The following is a 5,574-nucleotide window of genomic DNA, read 5'->3' as shown; positions in this document are numbered from 1 at the left end:
AAATACAAATTGCTAGCAAAAATTATACTCTGATATTATTCTTACATTATTTAGATTGCTACAGTATTTTTTCCGTTGTAGAACGAGTTAAAATGGCGTTCAGCCAAACTATTCCAATTTACTTATGATTCTTGCAAGTTCTTTTACGTATATTATTATTTGTGTATGTGTGTGTGCAAGAGTGCAATATTCTTCGCCCACAACTTGCAATTCCATTTAAGCGCTAATGCAAGCCATAAATGTGTGTCTGTAGCCGCTTGGCGCCTCCATAAGTGAGTAATGTTTGCAACTTAACTGCACATAATGCTTATCCTATCTATTGGCATTCGCATGCCGTTTATGCCATTTGTGCATGCACATACATGTTCATGGTTGTGTGTTGCTCAGAATGGAACTGCATGTCTGACACGCTAAGGAATTCATAAAATGTAATTTAATAAGCTTAGAAATTTCCGCATCAAACGATCCTTGAGCATGTGGGAACCAGGGATATAAATTTATTTGAATGTATGCGGTGCTCACTATATCGAATCATATTCACTTTTCCCGAAATAGTGGACTGCAATGGCACCGCAACGGAATAATACATAATCTGCTGATAATCTTCCAGCATGCAAACACAAAGAGACCAATTTTTTGTACATTTATTTGGTTGCAAAATCGATTTTTTTTACAAAAAGTTGAGTTTCGATTACTGATCTGGTCGCGAGGAAGAAACATATACGCACACTAACACACGTTTCAGTTAAGGAATACATGTTTATAACTGTATTATGCTTATACGCCAATACGACTTACATAGCTACCAAGTAAGCCCTAAGAGTGAGTTAGACATTACGTATACGCAGTGGCAAGCGGCGAAGTTTGTTGATTTGCTTAGCCCGCTTGCTTGATTGTTTCCCTGGTCGTTATCATCTGTTGTCGTTGATCTTTGCTTTGGCACACATGCGCTTGTACTTAGTGACATGGCACATTGTTGGTTTTACTAATATTATCATGTACATGGCTTGCTGCCGCTCCCGCTCTCGCCCTCGAGTAGTTATTGCACTCCTGGAGGGCCGTTAGTCCTTTGTGCTCGCATTACTAGGTCCACAGCGCTCTTTATGGTTGTTGTTGTTGCTGTTGACATATTGTTGTTTCTACTTTAAATATTTACCTTGAGATCCCTTAGCTAATGGCTCTAATGTGGCCGCTCTGTCCACTTGTTGTTGTTGGCGTTGTTGTGTCGTCTTACAACCCAAGTTGTCGCTGCGCCGTACGCATGCTGCTCACGCTGCTGCGCCGTTCAGCTTAATCCGCCCCTCACCGCCGCTGTGGCTGTCATTTCTTTGCTGCTGACTTTGTTTGCTTAATTTAACTTGAAGTTTAAGTTAAATAACTTGAATAAACATTTAGGTAATGTTTTTGCATTGTTACTCGCCTTGTGTGTATTGTAATAGGCTTCTGGCCATTTCAGTTGTTTTTGCTGTTTTTGTGTGCTGGTTTTATGCGTTGTTCTCTGCTGTAGACAAGACAAAAGTAGATAGTGTTGTCAGCTGTTAGTTAACTGTTAAAAGTAACATACTTGTGCATGAATCATATGCACATACTTATATATTTGAGTGTGTATATTCATTAGGGCGGCACTTAAAGTGAAATTAAGCAGACATTTCTCATGAATTCCACAGTAATATCCGCCTATTGATGAAGGTGGACGTAGGTTCCTTTAAGCCCACATCGTCTTAAAGCTGAGCATGCGGTAGGCACGTCAATTATACTTGATTCCACACAAACCACAAAAAAACAATCAAAGCATTATGTTACGTTGCAGACTTAATGTTGCTACGCCAAAGTACGAGTTTGTTTATGTAAGTTGTCATGCTAATATATGTATTTGCAGCTGCCTTACACACAATATTACAAGTGTGTGTGTGTGTTCATGTAGGCATGCGTGCTGCTAGTGATGTCTGTTTTCAGCGGCTAAGAAAAGGATTGGCGAATTGTTGGAGCCGAGAGTTTAGTGTATCAACAGAGTGAAGTTTGCGTTGCTTTTGAGCTTTATGCCAACATTTGCGGGTTGTTTGGCTTAAGAGCCCGCTTTTGCTTGCTCCACACACACATTTGCACATTTGCATTTATGCGCTTACACCAGCGGCATGTGCACTTGTTGTCTGTTTTCTTATTAAGCTGCTGTGTATACATTGTCCTGGCTTTTGTTATGCTGGTAGCATTATTTATACACTCGGTACTCGCCTTCTTCTTCCCTCTTGCAGGGCTGGCTACTCAAAATTTTGCTTTGTGCTTGGTGGTCGGAATCAGTACATGGAACTTCGAGCGATTTTTGCATTTCGCATTTTGTCATCAGGCATGTAAAGCCGACAACAGTGGAATACATAAATAAATGCTTGTAAATATGTGTACAGAATACACGCAGCCATATCCAAATGCAAATGCACAGAATTAGTATATATACTAAACATAGCGTATATGTGCCGTGTGTATTTTTATGAAAACCTCACTTGCTGCCTCGCATGCAATGGCACTCTGTTCAAGCAGAAAGACAAGCACTCCCGAATGTAGGCCATGTTGCGCAGTGAGCACTTCTGCAGTGAGCCTAAGCTCAGCTCAAATGTCAACATCTTGAGGTTTCGGCTTTCGGCTTCCAATGGCTTTTAGGATTTTTAAAAGACTAATTCTGCTTTGTAGGTTTTTATTTATTCTAACAGAACAGAACAGAACACAACATTTGTTGACAAAAATTTTAAGCTTTGAGCTTTGCAGCCGGTTCAAACTAATATTAATTTATATGAACATTGCACATTAAATATGCATCTAAATGAACAACTCAGCTCAATTCATCACATACGATTCCATACATATAGTTTTCTCTTAATAAATTTCCATATTGAAATATTAATAATTGTGCACTAGGGTGTTCGCGTTTTTACGCAGTCTTTAGTACCTGGTTTCAGCTGGCGGATTTTGTAAATAACACAAATTATACATTAAAATTGATTTTTTTTGTGCATTAAAGAGAACCATGGAATCCGCATTTCCTTAAAAGAAAGCTTAGTGCTCATATCGTTGATTTTGAAGAATTTCATCTCAATTGAAGAAACATAGAGGTCTATTCAAATATTTATACAATACTGATAACTCCTGGACTTCACTTCTGGAAATAATTGTACAATGCATTAGACACAGTGCACGCAATGAAATCTGGCACTACTCACCTTATTTTCTAGCGTTTCCACTTCATGTTTTAACTGTGATAATTATGAGCCTAATGACTGTTGGCCATAAAGAACTCATGACATAATCCAGTTTACAATTCATTGACTCAATCTTATCTTCGTTTCCGCTATAAACTATTTGTTTGCCTTCCATATTATGAGACTCAAAAGAATTGATTAATGGGAAAGAAATTGCAGAAGACATGCGTAATTTAATACTCTGTTGGAAAAATTCGTTGAAAAAAAATATTTAAATTTTATTTGAACACAATACATTTTGGGTGTTCGTTTATCTTTGCATACAGGGTTTGTCCGGAGAGTAATGGGACTGAAGGACTTATTGAACCAATCGTTACATTTCCTTAAAAACAAAGAATGCTCCCTCTCCGGAATAACCTTAAGAGCCAAGGTGCATGATGCTTGGATCCCCTTTGTCGTCGTAAGCGTCTTATCGCGGAAACATACTCAAAGATCCATGACACGTCACCTGTGATTATGAGGTGTGTTCAAAAAGTATCGCGAATTTTGTGTTTTTTCAAAAATTATTTATTTATTCATGAATATCTATTTTGTCCCCTTCAAAGTAATCCCCATGAGATATTATACACTTGTGCCAACGGTTTTTCCAATCTTCGAAGCACTTCAAAAAATCATTTTTTTTATCTTCTTCAGCTCCTCCTTCGATGCCGTCTTTATCTCGTCAAGAGAAGCGTAACGTCGTCCTTTCATGGGCCTCTTCAGTTTAGGGAACAAGAAAAAGTCACAGGGGGCCAGATCTGGGGAATACGGTGGCTGCGGCATCATTAGTGTGTTGTTTTTGGCCAAAAAGTCGCGCACAAGCAACGATATGTGAGCAGGGGCGTTATCGTGGTGCAAAAGCCAATTTTTGTTCTTCCACAAATCCGGGCGTTTCTGGCGGATTGCTTCGCGCAAATTGCGCATAACTTGCAGGTAATATTCCTTATTGACCGTTCTTCCCTGTGGCAAGAACTCATGATGCACCACGCCCCTGCAATCGAAGTTACGTCAGTTACGATTCGCGATACTTTTTGAACACACCTCGTACTTTATTCAAAAAATGGCGATCACTTTCTCACACTGGACCATCTTTACGCACACCTTGCGCATGTACTCCGTCACAATTTCATGAACTACAGATTTTGATAAATTTAATATCTGGGAAATTAAACGAATACTTAGTCGACGGTCTGAGCTCAAAACTTTGCGCACACGAGTCACAATGCCGGTGTTTGTTGAAGTCGCAGGTCCCCCAGCACGGTCAACAATGACCTCTTCCGGCCCTCAAAAAAGACCTGGTGCCACCTAAACACATCACTTTTTGCTGAAGTAATATCTGGGTAAGCCTTCTTGATCATTTAAAACGTCTCTGTGGTTGTTGATCATATAAAACCACTTGCTAAAGCAATATCTGGGTAAGCCTTCTTGATCATTTAAAACGTCTCTGTCGCAGATTTACCGAGTTTCACACAGAATTTAATCGCGTACCTCTGCTCTAACGAACGCTGCATTTTCTTTTGCATCACTCACAGAAACACGTCGCGCGAAAATGTTTGTCCTTACTCTCCAGGAGCTCGGAGACAACTGACCACACTCCGAAATCCATTATATTGCTTTCCGGAAAAACCCAGTATTTTACTATTCTAAAAGTTTTTCTCAAATTTATGTACTCGTACTTATCCTTATCTGCGTTGGATAAATATAGATATTTTTATGAAGATGGATGGTGAAACTAATGAAAGAATAAATAATATCTATTTGAAACACCATTAGAAATTTATTACATCATTCGTTTCATCCATAAAGAATAGCCTCTGCTGTAGTTGGCTGTAGGTTCTAGTGAATGAAACTTTTTATTGTGAAATTATTAGTTTTCAATATTTACCTTTGCTTTCACCTTTACCTTTTTGTTTTCAAAGTAGAACCATAACCAAACTACATTTTTCACCATTAGCTCTAATATCTCACCAGTCACTAAATTATGAATTGTTTTCTAGACTTTTTCACTTTTCTTAGTTGTTTTTGTAGTAATTTTATGACCGTAACACACTAAACAGTTGACACTAGGCACGCTTTGATAAGCACTGGGGCAGCAGGGGTCTACTACGTGTCGTTTGAACTATCTCCTGCGGCACTAGTACTTAGAAAAGCGATATTAGCGAAATATAAACCACTTAATTCCATAATTTCCTAACAAAAACGTTTTCACCATTTAAATATATTTTAGGTTGAGCACTGAAGATTTAAGGCATTATCATAATGCTGAGCTGAATAATCGTCTATGTCTGTAAATACAAAAGATAAATAGTCAAAAGAAGGTTTACTATGTAAATAAACAGAATAT

The 5,574-nt window shown here is 38.4% G+C and overlaps 1 long non-coding RNA gene across 1 annotated transcript; it reads right to left on the bottom strand.

The window, feature by feature from the left end:
* Positions 1-1,536: 1,536 nt before the first annotated feature.
* LOC125776306 (uncharacterized) lies at positions 1,537-4,576 on the bottom strand. Its single transcript, XR_007421621.1, has 2 exons — positions 3,213-4,576; positions 1,537-3,151 (listed from the first exon to the last, which is right to left on the bottom strand). It is a non-coding gene; the product is annotated as an uncharacterized LOC125776306 (long non-coding RNA).
* Positions 4,577-5,574: the final 998 nt, after the last annotated feature.

This window comes from Bactrocera dorsalis, chromosome 2 (assembly GCF_023373825.1).
Source record: "Bactrocera dorsalis isolate Fly_Bdor chromosome 2, ASM2337382v1, whole genome shotgun sequence".
Classification (NCBI taxonomy): Eukaryota; Metazoa; Arthropoda; class Insecta; order Diptera; family Tephritidae; genus Bactrocera; species Bactrocera dorsalis.
The sequence above is the reverse complement of the archived record's forward strand: the minus strand, read 5'-3'. Positions and strand labels throughout refer to the sequence as shown.